The 21,806-nt window shown below is 40.4% G+C and overlaps 1 long non-coding RNA gene across 1 annotated transcript in view; it reads left to right on the top strand.

Annotated features, from left to right (window-relative positions):
• LOC122564794 overlaps positions 1–2,711 on the top strand; it is a 38,458-nt gene extending 35,747 nt beyond the window's left edge. The window contains exon 4 of the long non-coding RNA XR_006316002.1: positions 502–2,711. This is a non-coding gene — a long non-coding RNA (uncharacterized LOC122564794). The remainder of the gene's footprint in view (positions 1–501) is intronic.
• The last annotated feature ends 19,095 nt before the right edge of the window (positions 2,712–21,806 follow it).

The following is a 21,806-nucleotide window of genomic DNA, read 5'->3' as shown; positions in this document are numbered from 1 at the left end:
GAAAGAAGTACACAGTCATGAGGCTACAAGGTTCCAATACACATCATACTTTACAAATTAACCAAGATTCCACCCCTGAATTTACATGTGAAAGTTGCCTTGCATGTAAAAATGCTTGTGGGTGTGGCAGACATTACCTGTTATAAATGTCACGGTTGTGTTGACCTTTAGAATGTTCACACCTTGCGGGGTGAGTGACTATGTGCAATGTCATGGGAAACCATGTCAAAAATATTCCACTACTTGCTAACGATTTCCATTTCAAGTGAATTTGTTGGGATACATGATGCATACCTTTATGCCATTGCAATATAAAAAACTTCCAGTGTTTTCTTCTGTAACCTGTAGAAAATACAATTTTCAGTCCGTCTCTGAGTAAAATGAATTTTTCAATGTAAGTTTTGGAGTCATAATCACACTTGCAACAATGAAATCTCATCATATTTTAATTTCCTGATTACGAAGGGAAAGTTGACACATTAACAAATTGTTATTTTTCAGGACTGAAGAGCGTAACACGAGACAGTTCCAAGCTGGAATGGATCAGCGGTGACAGCATTAACAGCTCACATAATATTACAGAAAAAGGAAATTATTTTGTTTATGTGCAGGTAACATTCAAAGGCCAGTGCCTCAATGAGGACTTATTGTTGAAAACAACCTTGTGCAAGAAAGAAGTGAAAATACTTGATAAAGAACTGCTGGTAACCAGTGTATCAGTTTGTGAAAATGCGACTCACGGAAAGTGGACCAGAACTCTCTCCCAAGCAGCTATCTTCTACTTTGAGAAAGGAGATAATATACACATCAACACCACAACAATGGAATATGTTGATTTTTATCACAACTATAATAATATCTTTGGCATTTATAGATTGTAACACTAGGGAACACAAATGAAAATTTGATTCTATTCTCGGTTTCTATGTTATTTATAGTTGTACAGTTTCTCTTATGCTATTTATCGCTCTTTGAATGATTCAATAACCTTTCAGTTATCTATCTTGCTGTCTACCTCCCTATTTATCTATTTATGTATCAATGAAGTTTTTTTTGACTTTTCCAATAATTTCATTTTTTTTTGTTCCACTGTTTGATGATAATTCCACAAGCTAAGCAAAGTATTAATGTATGCAGATGAGCAGGAAACAATAATTCACAGATGTGCAATAGATTTTCCTGTTATGCACACCACCTACTGATACTGAATGGAGCACTGTACTTATTTGTAAATTGAACAGAATTAATCTCAGAGAAAACAACTCTTCCTATTTAATAAGATTAACTTTTTTTAAAAAAAACTATTCTAGAACTCTGAATTTTCTTGTAGTTTCTCCGTAATTTCCAAAACAATTGAATTGTGCAAATTATTAAATGTGGCAAGCTTTTGTAACTCTGCATTCTTTCATCTGTTTGAGAATTCAATATTGACATAATTTATTTGCCTTGCATGCCTGATCAAAGATTATTTATTTTCTGCATTGGATCCAAGTTTGCCTGAAATCAACTGCAGAATTATTTCTCAATAAGCCACCTGAAACAATGTTCATGAAATACCTTTTTTCGAACATCAAACTATGCTTTCAACTGTCAAGTGAACTAACAAATCCAACATGGAATGAAATTTTCACACTTCAATTTAAAGAGTGGGTTGATTCCTGTCCTTCAGAAATCAGGTTTAGCTGGGGCAGTTATCATCTTTATGAATGATCTTACTCTTCAGACTGCCAAAGGTGCAGTGTGGCCTCCAACACAGTCACTGTTTCAAATCATGCTACTGTCCTTCAGGAATTAGTTACTAACATGACAGAAATACAGGATTTAAAACCAGACCTGAAAGTCACAATGTATTTCCAAATTTAAATGCTGAAATTTTGCAATTAAACTGCTCGATCTTTGTTTGCATGATTTATGATATCGCCAGAGATAGTTGCTTGGATTATGGTCTTGTAAGAATGTGTTGTTTAATAATGTAATGCACAATTCATGGTTGGGGAAGCACAATGTCAATCTAATAGGTTTAATCAAAAAAACCTTACATTTTGGTAGCACTCTTCACATACAGACAATCATAAAAGTGTTTCACAGAGCACAGGCGAACGAGTCATCAACGAAAGTGATGAAAGCACAAAACCATAAAACTTGGGCATGATTAAAAAAGTTGTCATGAATGGTTTCAATCAGGATAGAAAGTAACAAGGGAGGGAATTTTAGAGTTTCAGGGCATAGCGCTCAGGAAAGTGGGATGGAGGAAGTGAGGAACAAAGATTAATTCTAATGTTGGAAGTATGGGTGTTCCTTGCAGAGCTGAATAACTGGAGGAGATAGTTTAAGGAGATAGTTTAAGGAGGGTGGTGGTTTGTAAATGGGGAAGAGCAGTACATTATGCAAACCTTGATGGCAATTTTCCTGACATTGGCTCTGCAATATCCAGTTTCTGCTTTTGAACAACTAAGATTTGAAGTTGAAGTCATTTCAGAACTCACCTCATTTAAGCCAATCAACAAAACCAAAACAAAAATGATTGGGAATACTCAGCAGGTCAGATGGCATCTGTGGAGGGAGAAAGAGAGTCAGAAATTCAGATTGAAAGTCTCATTGTCTAGGTATTGAATGTATAGACAGCCATGGACTGGATGGACTTTGAGTTCTTTTGACTTATTCAAATACAGTATTTGATTCACTATTTTGTTAATGCAATTGTTTTTCATTTTGAGACTATTTATGCTGTAAGAGTAAAATCTGTTTTACTTTTAAAGTTTGTGCAATGATTCAAATTCAATTGTTTTGTTTTTAAATATAATATTATTGCAAGATTTTGTCAATTTTTTTATTCTTTGTTACTGTTATTAGTTATTTTGTTGTAAAGTCAAACTGACCAGAACCTAACCCACTGGTGAGAGGGCAGGTATTTATTGTTCTTTAAGCTTCATTACAGTTCTGTTCTCAGTAATTCAGCATTGGCATTTTCTTGTGCAATGTAAAAATTCAGTACTTCCAAGAATGTTGTTCACAATTAAGTACATAATTGTGAATAGAGTCATAGAGTCATAGAAATGACAGCACGGAAACAGACCCTTCGGTCCAACCCGTCCATGCCGACTAGATATCCCAACCCAATCTAGTCCCACCTGCCAGCACGCGGCCCATATCCCTCTAAACCTTTCCTATTCATATACCCATCCAGTTACCTTTTAAATGCTGTAATTGTACCAGCCTACACCACTTACACTAGCATCCCATTCCATGCATGCACCACCCTCTGCGTGAAAAAGTTGCCCCTTAGGTCTCTTTTATATTTTTCCCTCTCACCCTAAACAAATGCCTTCTAGTTTTGGACTCCCCCACCCCAGGGAATAGACCTTGTCTGTTTACCCTAACCATGCCCCTCATGATTTTATAAACCTCTATAATGTCACCCCTCAACCTATGATGCTCCAAGGAAGACAGTCCTAGCCTAAACAGCCCTATCCTCTCCCTATAGCTCAAATCCTCCAACCCTGGCAACATCCTTATAAATCTTCTCTGAACCCTTTCAAGTTTCACAACAGCCTTCTATTAGGAAGGAGACCAGAATTTCACGCAATATTCTAAAAGTAACCTAACCAATGTTCTGTACAGCTGGGACATGATCTTCCAACTCCTGTACTCAATACTCTGACCAATAAAGGAAAGCATACCAAATGCTTTCTTCACTATTCTACCTACTGCAACTCTACTTTGAATGAACTATGAACCTGCACTCCAAGGTCTCTTTGTTCACTCCCTAGGACCTTACTATCAAGTGTACAAAAGTCCTGCTAAGATTTGCTTTCCCAAAATGCAAATGTCACCATCTATTTCCCTACAGTACATATCTTCCATGTCCTTTTTCACAGTAAACACTGATGCAAAATACTCGCTTTGTATCTCCCCTATCTCCTGTGGTTCCACACAAAGGCTGCCTTGCTGATCTTTGAGCATTTATCTGAATTAAATTCCATCTGCCACTCCTCAGCCCATTGGCTCATCTGATCAAGATCCCATTATAATCCGAGGTATCCTTCTTCACTGTCCACTACACCTCCAATTTTGGTGTCATCTGCAAACTTACTGACTATACCTTTTAAGCTCACATCCAAATAATTTATATAAATGACAAAAAGTAGTGAACCCATTACCGATCCTTGTGGAACTCCACTGGTCACAGGCCTCCAGTCTGAAAAACAACCCTCCATCACCACCCTCTGTCTTCTACCTTTGAGCCAGTTCTGTATCCAAATGACTAGTTCTCTCTGTATTTCATGAGATCTAACCTTACTAATCAGTCTCCCATGGGGAACCTTGTCGAACGCTTTACTGAAGTTCATATAGATCACATCTACTGCTCTGCCCTCATCAATCCTCTTTGTTACTTCTTCAAAAAACTCAATCATGTTTGTGAGACATGATTTCCCATGCAGAAAGCTATGTCGACTATCCCCTATCAATCCTTGCCTTTCCAAATACATGTACATCCTGTCCCTCAGGATTCCCTCCAGCAACGTGCCCACCACTGACATCAGGCTCACTGGTCTGTAGTTCCCTGGCTTGTCTTTACTGCCCTTCTTAAACAGTGGCACCATGTTTGTCAACCTCCAGTCTTCCGGCACCTCACCTGTGACTATCGATGATACAAATATCTCAGCAAGAGGCCCAGCAATCACTTTCCCAGTTTCCCACAGAGTTCTAGGGTACACCTGATCAGGTCCTGGGGATTTATCCACTTTTATGTGTTTCAAGACATCCAGAACTTTCTCTTGTTTAATATGGACTTTTTCAAGGTGTCACCATCTATTTCCCAACATTACATATCTTCCATGTCCTTTTTCACAGTAAACACTGATGCAAAATACTCGCTTTGTATCTCCCCTATCTCCTGTGGTTCCACACAAAGGCCACCTTGCTGATCTTTGAGGGGTGAAAATGTGTTGCTGGAAAAGCGCAGCAGGTCAGGCAGCATCCAGGGAACAGGAGAATCGACGTTTCGGGCATAAGCCCTTCTTCAGGAATCCTGAAGAACTGGTCCTCACCCTGAACAACTTCTCTTTCAAATCCTCCCACTTCCTCCAAACGAAAGGAGTAGCCATGGGCACTGCATGGGCCCCAGCTATGCCTGCCTCTTTGTAGGATATGTGGAACAGTCCATCAAATGACTGAACTGGTCCTCACCATGAACAACTTCTCTTTCCAATCCTCCCACTTCCTCCAAACCAAAGGAGTAGCCATGGGCACCCGCATGGGCCCCAGCTATGCCTGCCTCTTCATAGGATATGTGGAACACTGATCTTTGAGAGGCCCTATTCTCTCCCTAGTTACCCTTTTATCCTTAATATATTTGTTAAAAACCCTTCAATTTCTCCTTAGCTCTATTTGCCAAAGCTATCTCATGTCCCTTTTTGCCCTCTTGATTTCCCTCTTATGTGTACTCCTATTGCCTTTAAACTCTTCTAAGGATTCACTCGATCTATCCTGTCTATACCTGACATATGCTTCTTTCTTTTTCTTAACCAAATCCTCAATTTCTTTAGTCATCCAGCATTCCCTATACCTACCAGCCTTTCCTTTCACCCTAACAGGAATATACTTTCTCTGGATTCTCGTTATCTCATTTCTGAAGGCTTCCCATTTTCCAGCTGCGAACATCTGCCCCCATCAGCTTTTGAAAGTGCTTGCCTAATACTATCAAAATTGGCCTTTCTTCAATTTAGAACTACAACTTTTAGATCTGGTCTATCTTTTTCCAATCACTATTTTAAAAGTAATAGAATTATGGTCGCTTGCCCCAAAGTGCTCCCCCACTGACACTTCAGTCACCAGTCCTATCCACATACTGAATCAGAAAATTCTCTTGTACACACTTAACAAATTCGTCTCCATCCAAACCCTTAATGACAATTTGTCTGTCTGTAACAAAAACATTAGCAAAGGGATTCCGAGCTCAATATCAGCATTCACTAGATGTTGAACTGTCCAGTTTACTTTTGTATTTTTCCCTCGGGGTGTAACCTGATCAAAATAAGGAATACATCATATGGGTGCAAACTTGAACTACACCAAAGCAGTAATTTATCATCTGAATATTTACATCACAGAGGCTTGAATAAAGTGATTACAAAGTCACACTCCCCTTAAAATATAACCATCCCTGCCCTAGACTAGCTCTAAACTCCTGTTTCTCATGTTTCTGTCTCACCGTCTTCCAAGCCATCTCCTAGTTTATTATGTCCATGAGTTACATTTGGTGCTCCTATAATCTCATTCTCACCAAAACGCTGGCCATCTAACTTTCCTTCCTGACTCCCATATCAGCTGATAATGCTAGTGATTTCTTTTCCTCAGGTGCTGGTCACTTCCCCATGAAATTTGACATTATCACTACTGAAAAAAAATCCACCTCTTTGATCTTGTGAACCTTGCAAACTAGTGCGCCCACTGACAACCTCTCTATTCTCTCCAACATTATTGGGCTGGTTGTTGCTTCTCAAACCCATACTCATCTTTCCCACAGTTTCATACTCGAACATTTTCAATCTGGATTCTGGCCCTGTCACAGTGCTGCAGGGGTTATCAACAGCATGAATGACATCTTGTGTTACTGTGAGTGTGATAAACTATTCCTCCTTCAATGCCTTCCTACTGTTATCAGCTGGATGGAGCTGCCTCAGCTATTTCCATCCTTATCTACAGAAAAAAAAATCTAAAAATACTCAGCAAGTCTGGTGTCATGTCTAGATATAGGAATAAAATTAATGTTTCAGACTGATGACATTTTGTTGGTTCTGATGATGGATTTCATAGCCACAGCAAGTGGAAATATTCAGTTTAATACAATGATATTTGGTAGAATTAAAGGCCAGTGTTAAGGTGTCAGTTTGTGCTCAGTCCAGAAGAAAGACTGAAAGCACTGAAGAGAGCACAAATAATTTGGGGCAGGATAAATCTGAGATAGCAAGTGTTGAGAAGGATGCGAACATATTAAGATGTGTTGGGATTTGGAAAAACAAGGAACAGTGGTTTATCAGGAAAAATAACAAATCAATAGCAGGATACAGTTACTGACATTCAAAAGTGGTCCAGGCCTTTTAATGTAACTCCTGCAAAGTGTTGCTGGTGACTGTACCTGCCATAATGTAAATCAACCTGTGCAGAAAATAGCAGGAATTTTGGATATGCATCCACATGGACAACCCAATGATTTGCATGTTATAAAAGTACTGGAACTATGGCAAAGGTAATCTAGCATTAGATAGTTGAGGAGGATGCAACATTCAAGAATTTGAAGTTGGAGGTTTGCTGATTGAGTCTGATTGTGGATGGTACACATTTAAACCAAAATGTTTAGTGATAGGGTTTCTGATGTGTAACACACATCACTAACATATTATTAATACAAGAAGTCATCATGTGATCATTTTGAATATAATATCTACAAAGAAAGGTCTATATATATATAAGCAATTCCTTCCCAAAGATAGAGCAAATGTGTTGGACACTGTGATATAATTAATTTAAATTTCATTTTTTAATATTGCAGTGTAATATTTATTCCATAAGTGACTGAACTGTCAAACATTCCATCAAACGTCTAAAATAGTTTAATTTTGAAATAAGCTAAGTATTTGAATAAAGAATACAATTCAGTATTTGATATCAATATCATATGCCAGTGATCATGATTAAATAACTATCAAAGCAAAAACTGGAAGTCAAGAACATGGTGCTGAGGGAATGGATGACCTGTACTGTACACAAATCATTGAAGTTTAACTCATTTCCAATGGACCCTTTTCATCAATTTATTCAATGAAAAGAGTTTCAAACAATGGAAACTTTTGTTCTCATTGGTGGTGAGCTTGGAGGCAAGAGAGGCATATAGACAGTTAGGACCATGTTATCCCTGAACCCCCACATCATCTCACATTCACCAGAATTAAATTTTGAGCAGGAAGCATTTCCACCAAAGGCCTGATCTCCCCATTGCTTCCACTGGGTCTGCAACATCATGACAGGTCAATTTGAGTAGGTTCACTGCCCTTTGAACATTGAAAACAATTTTGTTGCTGGAGACAGGGAGGTTCCACGATCAAAGGTAATCAGTGCCCGATTGAGGGACTGGGTGTAAGGAAGGGAGAATCACAATGAAAGCCTCTTTCCTTCTTATTCTATGGGAGAAATCCCCTTCTACAGCACTTCCCGTATCATCGGTCCTAGAATTCTGGGACTCCCAGGGTAGGTGCATACAAGCAGCAAACATGGCCCCCTCAATGGAGCTACCAGTGGATGATTGGCCAGCAGCTCTCACAAGGGACAAGTGGGGTCTTGATTCCAGGGGAAGGCCATACCACAGCCCGATTGGTATATGGTTCGATAGACCTTTCTGAAAAGCAAGCAGCCAACACCATGGCACCTCAGCCAGATTCCACCCCATTGATCTGCAAATGCAGTAAATGACCATTTAATGAGTACAGTTTAGGACCAACCTCCCAAACAATACTTCGACAGCAATTCATAATACAAAAAAAAATCTCTATTGGTCTCTGACATAAAAGAAGATTTAATCACAATGACTGTGATCGTTCATTTAATAAGGTACATGAATGGTTAAAATTTGGTAGAGTGGCTTGGAGAAGGTTGCAGGGTGAGGAACATATTAGAATTAGAATCCCTAGAGTGTGGAAACAGGCCCTTCAGCCCAACAAGTCCATACCAACCCTCCAAAGAGTAACCCACCCAGACCTATTCCCCTACCCTTTATTTACCCTGACTAATACACCCAGCCTACACATTCCTGAACATTATGGGCAACTTAGCATGGCCAATTGACCTAATCTGCATAACTTGGGATTGTGGGAGGAAACCAGACACGTGCAAACACAGGGAGAACATGCAAACTCCACATAGACAGTCACTCGAGGCTGGAACTGAACCTGGGTCGCTTGCATTGTGAGGCAGCAGTGCTAACCACTGAGCCACCATATAATTTTACAACATGCAAGAAAGAAACAGTATTTGTTGCTGTTGGCATGTCGGTTTTCAGCAAAAAACCAACATGAGGTTTCTTCATTTCTTCATTTTCTTCTGGAAAGACAATTATATAATTTTGAAATGAACATCTGTATCTTTTTGCACTCTTGCAAAATCAAACATTTCTATGAATTCTGCAGGCATCATAATGTTGAGGCAAAGGAGCTCAGATCCCTTGATATTAATGTTTGGCTGAATAATTGTGAACATGTGCTCATTAAAAGGTGTTAAAGGATGAGGGAAATGGACTGGTCTATTAGTTTGTGAGTAGTAGAATATAACTGTCATTGGTAATGATTGGGAATATTTCAAATCAGCTTCCTCAATTAAGCACTATTACATTTATTGAGCCTATTGACACCGACATGTATCAGCAGCTGTAGAAATAGCATTTTCACTGTGTAGCATTTTCACTACCAATTTAAATGTTTCAATGTGATTGTAGAAATTAGTTCATTATTCTAATGCAGACACAGTGTTTTAATCACTACAATACTTATTGCCATTTTTTGAACTAAAGTTCTCGCCATTACTCGCTGAATTATCTTCCCTAAAAGCAGAATTGGAATTAATTGGAATTCAATCTCTTTGAGGGATAAATGCTCCAAACTTGTCAATAAATCTGATCCATAACTTATTTTCAGTAGCTTAGAGTTCCCAAATGCTAGATTAAGTCTCGAGTTAAATGGTGTATAGGATATACTAAGACATTTTGAACGTTCAAAGGTGGTGGGGGGAGGGTGCATGCAGTGTTTTTGACCCCAGCTCAGGTTGGGAGCAGAGACAGACAGATCTTGGCAATGCCAGAACAGATCAATGTGCCATTTTGGTTGAGGTGGGTTCAAGACCACACACCTGCCAGCTGCATCCAAGAGGTAGACATTTAGACTCGTTAAGAAATTTTAAGAAGTTTAGGAGGCTGAGTGGGCTTTTTCTGATGGGTGTGGGGTCAACTCAACCACTTGGGGAGGAGAATCCAACAGGAGGTGGGGATGCCAGCAATGTAGGCAGACCTCATGTCTTCCCTGCCGTATATGTGTACAAGTGTGCATAGTCGAGGAACTCGTCATGCCTCATAGGTTATGTTTCTTTCTCTACTTTAGTCACATTTTTAAAGGAAGTGGCTTAGAGGGGCTCCAAATTAGACTATCCCCTTTGTTATCAACTGTTTCTTACACCCCGGGACTCCTCAGAAACTGAAAACCCTCTGATCAACTCTCCAGCTGAGGGGGATGATGACCTAATGGTATTATGGCTGACATGTTAATCCAGAGACCCAGATAATAATCCTGGGGACCTGGGATCGGATCCTGCTAAAGCAAATGGTAGACTTGGATTCCAATAAGAATCTGGAATTAGGAGTCTAATGATGACTACAAAACCATTGCTGATTGTCAGAAAACCTCCTCTGGTTCATTAATGTCTTTAAGGAAGGAAACTGCCATCCTTACCTGGTCTGGTGTACATGTGACTCCAGACCCACAGCAATGTGGTTGACTCTTAACTGACCTCTGGGCAATAACATGACCTCATCTCGTGAATGAATAAAATAAAGCTCTGAGACTTCAGCTACTGTCCTCGATTGAATATTGTCTGTATGTCAACTAGAAGGGGGCGGAGCAAACAAAGTTTCAGTGAATTGTTCTCATGGAAACAAGTTTGGGATCTTTCATATTTAAATATCAGTAATACTCGGGAATGAATGTACTCTTTCTGCTGGAGTGCCAATTTGAAGGATACAAAAGTTGTCAGAGCAGTGTGTGTGATTGACATGTCTTAACCAGTTTTTCTTTCTGGGCTGCAAGAGAATCTTGTCTCCCATCACCAAAACAAAATTTTAACTCCAGAATGTTTACATTCAGTACAATACACATGCTGCTCTCAGCATAGGTGAAGAAGAGTTCTTATGTAGTGTTCCTAACTCCACCAGGTCTACAATGGTAGCGTTCTTCAGTAAAATCTACAACAGATCAAAATTAGATTCTACTTGCTTTGTTGAGTGAGATACCCTCTTTGGACTATTTCCTCTTTTCCTCTTTTTTGGACACCTTTGATGAGGATGGAAGGCTATTTATTGGTTCCTAAAACTGCTACGTCTGCTTTGAACGCAACCTATAGTTTCACCGGGATTTCTTCATGAGGCACATTTAATTGTGGGTCACTGCTTCTCTTAATTGACATGGTTGAGATGAGGAACACACATTCTTGTAAAATATTGGGGTAAATAACTATATATCATTTTAAAAGATTGTAGGACTGAAAAGTAGAATGAACAAAATCATAACAGCAACAGTTTTTGTTACTAGAATGCCTGATATATGCTAAAGAAACAAATAGCGTAGATGAAAGAGTACATTGAAACATACATTCCAACAAAAAGCCATTTAGTACAAATTGAAGGAAAAACAAATGAGCTAGTATTTGATTAAAGTGCTTTTAATCAAATGGCTTTCAGGCACTGAGTAAAACAATTTTAATTTCTGAATTTATTTTAATGCGTTTTCATGTAAGTACTGTCGATGTATATTGTTGAATCAAATCCTGACTTCATGCAAGTTGTTCAAATAAACCTGGAGACAGGAGACACTTATCTTTACTGGGAGAGCCCATTTTCTGCCCTGGTTTTTAATGGTGTATGTATATCTTATGCAATCTTTTGGATTAGAACTGTTCCCATATTAGGCATTTGACATGACAGATTTTTGAATTTATATGTTTATTATTTCATAAATTATTAATGCTTTGCTTCAATCTGAAGGGTTTTTTTGACTAAATGAAGAGTGTGAAACAGAATAAAATGGTGATATGCGTTTAGTAATGACTTTTACACCTCGTATTTCATTTCTGACAATATGCAGTTCTCGCTGTCCATTTTATTGGACCATGCTGAATAAGTGCAATTATAAGCAGTGATGCCCAACTGTGGTTTGCTTTAATGTGAGGGTTGATGTCTGCAATGTGATTGCTGCAAACTCAACACTTCAGCTCAACTCTGAGCAGCTTTACAAAAGAAACTTTAAAGAAACACTGTTGGAAAGGTTGGGGTCTGTTTTGCACCGTGAGCAAATTAACTCTAAATAGAATCAATGGTCCTATCTTTAACCCCTCTCACTTTCTCCAAGTTAAAGGTATAGGTGTGGGTTCACGCAGGGGTCCTAGTTGTTCTTGTCCCTTTGTGGGGTATGTGCAACATTCCTTGTTCCAGTCCAACTTGGGTCCCCCACCCACAACTCTTTCTCCAATGAGCTGAATCCTGCTCTCAGCAGAATTAGAAAAGTTAATCAATTTTGCTTCTAATTTTCCATCCTCCCTTCAGTTTCACCTGAAGGGTGTGGTAACAATGTTGGGGCTGTACTACAGGCCTCCCAACAGCGAATGTGAGGTAGAGATACACGTATGTAAACAGATCATAGCAAGAAGTCGGAGCAACAGGGTGGTGGTGATAGGAGATTTTAAATTTTCCCAACATTGACTGGGACCCACTGAGTGTTAGAGGTCTAGATGGAGCAGAATTTGTAAGGAGAATCCAAGAGGGTTTTCGAGAGCAGTATGTAAATACTCCAACTCGGGAAGGGGACATACTGCACCTCGTGTTGGGAAATGAGCCCAACCAGGTGGCTGAAGTTTCAGTAGGGGACTACTTTAGGAATAATGATCACAATTCCATACGTTTTAGAATACTCATGGACAAAGATGAGAGGGTTCTAAAGGAAGAGTGCTAAATTGGGGGAAGACCAACTATACCAACATTCGGCAGGAGCTGGGGAATGTAGATTGGGAGCAGCTGTTTGAGAGTAAATCCACATTCGATATGTGGGAGGCTTTTAAAGAGAGTTTGATTAAAGTTCAGGGGAGGTATGTTTCTGTGAAAATGAGGGATCAAAATGGCAAGGTTTGCGAACCATGGATGACAGGTGAAATTGTGAGACTAGCTAAGAGGAAAAAGGATGCGTACATAAGGTCTAGGCGAGTGCAGACAAAGCTTTGGAGGAATTTTGGGAATGTAGGACCAACCTAATATGAGGAATTAAGAGGGCTAAAAGGGTTCATGAGATACCTTTGGCAAACAGGGTTAAGGAAAATCCCAGAGCCTTATTTTTATATATAAGGAGCAAGAGGGTAACGAGGGAAAGAGTTGGCCCACTCAAGGACAAATCAGCAAAGTTATGAGTGGAGTCAGAGAAAATAGGTGAGATTCTTAATGAGTACTTTGCATCAGGATTCACTGAGGAGAGGGACATAATGGATGTTGAGGTTAGGAATAGATCTTTGAGTACTCAAGGTCAAGTCGGCATAAGGAGGGAGGAACTCTTGGGTATTCTAAAAGGCATTAAGGTAGACAAGTCCCCAGGTCCGGATGGGATCTACCCCAGGTTGCTGAGAGAAGCAAAAGAGGAATTAACTGGAGCTTTAACAGATATCTCTGCAGCATCCTTGAACACAGTTGAGGTCCTGGAGGACTGGAGGATTGCTAATATTGTCCCTGTGTTTAAGAAGGGTAGCAGGCATACACCATGTAATTATAGACTGGTGAGCCTGACTTCAGTGGTAGGGAAGCTGGAGAAGATACTGAGGGATAGGATCTATTCCCAGTTGGAAGAAAACGGGTTTATCAGTAATTTGCAGCATGGTTTTGTGCGGGGAAGGTCATGTCTTTCAAACCTAATAGAATTCTTTGAGGAGGTGACAAAGTTGATCGATGGGGATTGGTGGGCTGTAGTTGTCATGTATATGGACTTTAGTAAGGTGTTTGATAAGGTTCCCCATGATAGGCTGATGGAGAAGGTGAAGTCGTATAGGGTTCAGGATGTTCTAGCAAGATGGATAGAGAACTGGCTGGGCAACAGGAGACAGAGAGTAGTACTGGAAGTGAGTTTCTCAAAATGGAGACCTGTGACCAGTGGTATTCCACAGCGATCCATGCTAAGACCACTGTTGTTTGTGATATACATTAACGATTTGGAGGAAAGTATCGGTTGCCTGATTAGCAAGTTTGAATATGACACTAAGATTGGTGGAGTAGCAGATAGTGAAGGGGACTGTCAGAAAATACAGCAGAATATAGATAAATTGGAGAGCTGGGCAGAGAAATGGGAGATGGAGTTCAACCTGGGCAAATGTGGGGTGATGAATTTTGAAAGATCCAATTCAAGAGCAAACTATACAGTAAATGGAAAACTCTTGGGAAAAATTGACATACAGAGAGATCTGGGTGTTCAGGTCCATTGTTCCCTGAAGGTGGCAATGCAGGTCAGTAAAGTGGTCAAGAAGGCATACGGCATGCTTTCTTCATTGGATGGGTATTGAGTACAAGAGTTGGTAGGTCATTTTACAGTCGGATAGGACTTTGGTTTGGCATTTGGAATACTGTGTGTAGTTCTGGTTGCCACATTACCAAAAGGATGTGGATGTTTTGGAGAGGATGCAGAGGAAGTTCACCAGGATGTTGCCTGGTATGGAGGGCACGAGCTATTAAGAGAGGTTGAATAGATTAGGACTATTTTCATTAGAAAGATGGAGGTTGAAGGGGGACCTGATTTAAGTCTACAAAATCATGAAAGGTATAGACAGGGTGGACAGCAAGAAGCTTTTTCCCAGAGTGTGAAACTCAATTACTAGGGGCATGAGTACAAAGTGAGAGGGGAAGGGTTTAGGGGAGCTATGCATGGAAAGTTCTTTATGTAGAGGGTGGTGGGTGTCTGGAACATGTTGCCAGTGGATGTGGTAGAGGCGGGAAAGTTAGTGTCATTTAAGATATATCTAGACAGATACATGAATGAGCAGGGAGCAAAAGGATAGAGATCTTTAGAAAAGAGGAACTGGATCGGCACAGGTTTGGAGGGCTGAAGGGCCTGTTCCTGTGCTGTAATTTTCTTTGTTCTTTGTTCTGATCCATCTTTGACTCTTCCCTTCCCTCCTTGCCTTCACTGTTTCTGGGTATAGGCTGTCCACCAATATCCAGGGCAAACCTACCGACTCCCACAGTTACCTCAGCTACACCTTCGCACACCCTGTTTCCTGATGGAAATCCATTCCATTTTCCCTGTTTCTCCATTTCTTCTGCATCTGTTGCAATGGTGCTGCCCTCCACAAGGGTGCCTCTGACACATCCTCTGTTTTCCTGAAGCAAGGATACCTCCTCTACACACCAGCACACCGCTCCCCCCCCCCCCCCACCCCACTGCCCCCCAACTCCCCTGGTCATGTTGGTTAATAAGATCCTCAACCACATCTGATCCATCTCCAATATTTCTCCTTTCACCTAGTCCCCTCCCATCCAGAATAATGATAGGATTCTGCTTGTTCTCATGTTTCACCTCAACGGTCTTCACATTCACAAGAGTACTTTCAATTATTTCCACCACCTCTAGCTAAATATCACCACCAAACACATCTTCCCCATCTCTCCATTGTCAGCATTCTGCAGGTACCATGTGCACCAAGACAGATTGGCCCATTGCACCATTATTCCTAAAATATCTTCACTCCCCAGGAAACTTTCTCATGTAATCACAAAAGGTTACCCTTTTACCTCCCTCCTCCTCCCCATCCAAGGCCCTAAACACACCTTTCAGATGAAATAGCATTTAACATGTCATTCTTTCAATCTAGTTCTTCATCAGGAATGATGAAGAGCTTCTGCTCGAAAAGTCAACTCTCCTGCTCCTCGGATGCTGCCTGACCAGCTGTGCCTTTTCAACACCGCACTTTTTGACTCTGATCTCCAGCATCTGCAATCCTCACTTTCCCCTATTCTTTCAATCTGGTCTACTGCATTTGCTGCTCCCATGTGGTTCCCTTCACATTTATGTGACCAAATGTACACTGGGCGACTACTTTGTGAAATGCCTCCTTGCTGTCCACAATAATGACCCCTCAAAAAAATGAGGTCTACGAAGAAACAGTTTTTTGATTATATCCAAATACCATAATTATGTTTGTGAGCCAATCTAAGGAGGTCAAGCAGGTAAATTTTCCTTAAGATCATGTCCCTTCAAAACAATCAATCATGTTTTAACAACGCTGCATCATACAACATAACAATTGTTTTGCTCCGCATCTGTCTATGATGTTGTGGTGACGATAGCAAACAAGCCTCATTAACAGCCTGCTCAGCTCATTTGTACTCTGCAGCTGACACAGGAGAAACCAGATATGACAAGTCTGCGTGAGGATACTTTTACAAAGTTATTCTCACACCACCAATGAATGTAAAATAGCGGTTGCTGGCGTGTTGATGATGTAACAAAAAGGTCCGACACAGTCCTTTTTCTGTCAGGAGGCAAACGTCAGTTCCTCTAGTGAGGAAGAAAGGCTTCCTGGTGAAGTAATTTCAAGCACCTTCATTTCATGAAGTCTAGAGGGAGCTATTACATTTCACAACTCCTTGATCAGCGTTACATAACTTAAAACTTGTTCAAACGTTAAATTTTTCCTTCAATTGCCAGTAACAGCAGCCTGTGGTGTTGGTCCTTTATAATGAATACTTACATGTATAAATATCCTAACTTCTTAAATGCTTTGTTAGATGCATCACATCCTGAGTGTAGTCATATTCAAAGATAAAGCAGTCATTCAGCATCGGTAACATTCTATAAGTAGCACGGAACCAGGAAATTAGTAAATGCCTTTTTTAGTCATTATGGTTGCAGAAGGAATGTTGGCAAGAATGCTAGGAGGTTTCCCTCTTTGATGTTGAATGGTGCCAGGGATATTTAGTCACTGCCTGAAAGGCAATCAAGAGAATTCATTGGAAGATAACATCTCTGACCTTATGTCAGTGTTACATACTTGACCATCAGTTTAGATTGTGGTCACAGATCCTAACATGGGACAGAATTACCCAATTTTCTCATGCAGGTTTTCTTCCCACTAACTTAAAAATGCTCAAAGATTAGCTACAGAGGAAGGAAGGATGGCTAAATTTGAGGCAATACTATGCCTCTGAAAGAAGGGGAAGTGGCCTAAGGAATGACTTAGGTTTCAATAGATATCATCTAATTGACCTGCTCAGAGTTTTTACACAGGTCTGAAACAGGTGGGGCATGAAACCAGACCTCTTGGCTCAAAGGTGCGAACAGTACCGCTATACCAGAAGACCCCTCAAAACTCACCCCCTGTGTTCAACTTGCAGATCAAAGAAGACTAAACAGAAACTAGCTGTCATTCAAGGTCTGTCAAAACACCTGTTTTTGTTCATGGAAAACAACCTTGGTTTCAGAGTTTTCCATTAATTGCATCCTATGTCCTAGAATGCACACAAGACATAAACTTGTACTTCAGTGTGGCACCGTCATGGTAAGTAAGACATCAGAGAGTTTATTCCTCTGAGATTCTAACGTCCATCTCGGCAGCTTGATGGGACTTTGGAATAATCTCTTATAATTTTATTGAAAAAAACATCAGATCAAGTAAAACATCAACACAGACATGCCATTATTAGACAATAGACAATAGACAATAGGTGCAGGAGTAGGCCATTCTGCCCTTCGAGACAGCACCATCATTCATTATGATCATGGCTGATCATTCTCAATTGGTATCCTGTTCCTGCCTTATCCCCATAACCCGAGATTCCACTATCCTTAAGAGCTCTATCCAACTCTTTCTTGAACGTATCCAGAGACTTGGCCTCTACAGCCTTCTGGGGCAGAGCATTCCATACCCACCACTCTCTGGGGAAGAAGTTTCTCCTCAACTCTCTTCTAAGTGGTAAAAACAATGACTGCAGATGCTGGAAACCAGATTCTAGATCAGTGGTGCTGGAAGAGCACAGCAATTCAGGCAGCATCCGAGGACAGGCAAAATCGACGTTTCGGGCAAAAGCCCGAAACGTCGATTTTGCCTGTCCTCGGATGCTGCCTGAATTGCTGTGCTCTTCCAGCACCACTGATCTAGAATCTCTTCTAAGTGGCCTATCCCTTATTTTTAAACTATGTCCTCTGGTTCGGGACTCACCCATCAGCAGAAACATGCTTCCTGCCTCCAAAGTGTCCAATCCTTTAATAAGATTCTGCTTTTCAAATTCCTAAAACTGATATCATTTACCTTGGAACATTTCCCAACAGTTTTGTTTTCAGTAGAATCATAGAATTGTACAGCACGGAAACAGACTCTTCAGTCTAACTCATCCATGCCGACCAGGTATCCTAGATTAATCTATTTGCCAGCATTTGGCCCCATCCCAAAGGAATGAAAAATCATAATTTTGTCATCATAAGAGAAAGAAATATGTTAAATTATTATTACAACTGAAAACTGATTGTCTGTGGATTCAACTGGTGCTGGGTGAGGTCACCTCCAAACTAGACCATAGTAAAATTGTACTTTACCAAACTTTAGTGACCATCAGACTGCAAACATCTCAATTAGACCATGGTGACCTCCTACTAGATTATATAATATCTTACCAGCTATGATAGTAATCTCTACCAGTCCACAATGAGCTCTAACATATTATAGTAGCCACCTCTCAACCATAGTAACTTCTAACAAATCATAGTGACCACCTCCCAGATCATTGTTTCCTCCTCCTAAACCGTAATTACCTCCTGTCAGATCATAGTGGCCACTTCCCAACTATAATGAATTCGAGCTGATCATAGTGACCTCTTACCAGAGTATGGAGAAAGTGAGGTCCGCAGATGCTGGAGATCAGAGCTGAAAATGTGTTGCTGGAAAAGCGCAGCAGGTCAGGCAGCATCCAGGGAACAGGAGAATCGACGTTTCGGGCATAAGCCCTTCTTCAGGAAGAAGGGCTTATGCCCGAAATGTCGATTCTCCTGTCCCCTGGATGCTGCCTGACCTGCTGTGCTTTTCCAGCAACACATTTTCAGCTCTTTCCAGAGTATAGAGACCAGGGAGCAGACAATAGTGATCTTCTACCAGACATAGCAACTTCTACCAGAGAGTAGTGACCACCTGCAAGACCATTGTGACCTCCTACTAGATAAACTGAAATAGTTTCAGACTTCCCAGTCACACAATTGATTAATTGTCCACTGTATTTCTGACGCATAGTTACTGAGGAAAGTTTCAGGTTCAAGCTGTCTGGGCTCTATTGTCTGGTCAGACGTTGGACAAGTCAGCAGTGCTCCATGTGGCTCAGTGTCCTACATCAAAATTGGCAACCTTACAACTGGGGTTTGGCTGAAATTTGAAGCCATATAGAATGTTAACATTTATTCGAATTGTAGACTTCTGTGATGTGATTCATACGGTTGTGCACTTCCAAGTAATGGTTATTAGAAATGTGTTCCTTGACTTGGGTGAATGAATCCCATAAGTCTTAGAGATCATCAGATTTATGTCAACTTTTACCAAATTGCAGCAGTTTCCAGTTTTATTCTGACTCCCTCCCAAGTGATTATGTAGTGCAATGTTGATAAAGGGTTTTCCTTTAGTCAGCTTACCACCATGTTCAAAGGTCAGGAGAGAAGAGTTTTATTCAGAGTTTCAACATTTTCAGAGATTTTAATACTTAGTTTTCCCTGAAAATGGCCAGAAAATTAAAGCCCTAGATTTTGTAGCACTAATGATGGTGACACTATCAATACTTACTTTTATCACCCCTCTGAAACTGATATTATAAACTGTATATTTGTAGTTAATCATAGAAATCAATTGCTATCAGTGATTCTAGACTTCTCAGTCTGAAATCAAATGGAATTATTGAACTGATGAGAGCAGACCTTTAACATTTTTCTTTCCCGGTAAAAATCTTGTTGAGAGGTGTTAACTAGTTTTTCAGTGGTGTTCTAAATTCAATGCTACAACCACTAAACACCTCTGGTTTCAAAAACCAGATCTGCTCCATTTGGATTAAAACTTCCACATTATATTATGATACGTAATGATACGAAAGTCGGAGGAGTTGTTGACAGTGAGGAAGGATGTGGCAGGTTACAGCAGGATATAGAGAAGCTGCAGAGCTGGGCAGAAAGGTGGCAAATGGAATTCAATGTAGCTAAGTGTGAGGTGATTCACTTTGGGAAGAATAACAAAAAGATGGGGTACTGGGCTAATGGTCGGATACTTGGTAGTGTAGATGAGCAGAGGGATCTTGGTGTCCATGTACACAGATCTCTGAAAGTTGCCACCCAGGTAAATAGTGCGGTGAGGAAGGCATATGGCGTACTGGCTTTTATTGGTAGAGGAATTGAGTTCCGGAGTCCTGAGGTCATGATGCAGTTGTATAAGACTCTGGTGCGGCCGCATCTGGAATATTGTGTGCAGTTTTGGTCGCCATACTATAGGAAGGATGTGGAGGCACTGGAACGGGTGCAGAGGAGGTTTACCAGGATGTTGCCTGGTATGGAAGGAAGATCGTATGAGGATAGACTGAGACACTTGGGGCTGTTTTCATTATAGAAAAGAAGGTTTAGGGGTGACTTGATTGAGGTGTACAAGATGATTAGGGGGTTATATAGGGTTGACAGTGTGAACCTTTTCCCGCGTATGGAGTCGGGTATTACAAGGGGGCATAGCTTTAAATTAAGGGGGGGTAGATATAGGACTGAAGTTAGGGGTAGGTTCTTCACTCAGCGAGTCGTAAGTTCATGGAATGCCCTGCCAGTAGCAGTGGTGGACTCTCCCTCTTTATGGGCATTTAAGCGGGCATTGGATAGGTATATGGAGGATAGTGGGTTAGTATAGGTTAGGTGGGCTTGGATCGGCGCAACATCGAGGGCCAAAGGGCCTGTACTGCGCTGTAGTCTTCTATGTTCTATGTTCTATTATTATTCCTTTATATTTTAGCTTCTGTCTCAATTCCGTGGAAATGTCCCGACCATTTATTTTGGTCTCAGTAAAATGTGATTAAAAACAAAGGATAATCATGGATTTTAATTCTTGGTTTGCTGTCCGTGAGAATTCTTCCTTCCGCTTTCTTGCTTACCCAGTTGGTTGAAATTACTGTGGCTGGATGCACGAAGATTCTCTTGACTTGAAGTCAGATGTTGGTGAAGGGAAAGTCCACTCTACACAAATTGCTAGATTATTGTGGGCAGATTTCTTTGAGGTTTTTGGGGATCAAAACCTCTTCACTGTTGGTGCAGAGAGCTAGGGGCGAAATCACTGTTCGTAAATTGTACAGATTCACATTGAGTTATATACAAAATGCCAGTAGATGGCAACAAAGTAAACAGGAAAGAGTAAAGAAACAAGTTTACAGAGAGAAACACAAAGTTTAATGTTAAATAAAGGCTTGCTAGCACAGGACTTAAACACTGCTAAGAAAAGGCAAGAAATCAAAGCATTATGTCCTGCACTCATCAGGACTAGGTTAAAAGAAACAAACTGGGAGAAGAGAGACCGATTTAAATTGCAATTGCGGAGGTTTGACTCCTTAGCACCTTTTAACAATGTTGAACGTTGATATTGTTGATGCAGTGCTGCTTTACAATGGAGCAAGAGCAATTCACACTTGGGGCAAAAACGAGTCCAATGCTTAGGAGTTATATTATGCTTCAGGGCTCTGTACATCTTCAGAAACATTAATGCAATGAGAATTTCTCAAATTATTAAGAATGCATTGATTTTTTTTCAATTAGTACCTCTGTGCAGAACTGTCAATGATGCTATATTTCAGTTGAATTCTTAGACTGAAAACCTGTTAGCTTCACCTAGATAGCACAAAGCATCCTTCTAGATTATTTCAAAGAGGAGTAAGAGATTTAGCCTCAGTGTCCTGACCAATGTATATTGTTTGCTGGCTGGTCCAGCATTTATTGCCTACTCTAGTTGACCTTAAGATGGTGGCA

This window comes from Chiloscyllium plagiosum, chromosome 30 (assembly GCF_004010195.1).
Source record: "Chiloscyllium plagiosum isolate BGI_BamShark_2017 chromosome 30, ASM401019v2, whole genome shotgun sequence".
NCBI classification, from domain to species: domain Eukaryota; kingdom Metazoa; phylum Chordata; class Chondrichthyes; order Orectolobiformes; family Hemiscylliidae; genus Chiloscyllium; species Chiloscyllium plagiosum.
This window is presented reverse-complemented; position numbering and strand designations above follow the sequence as displayed.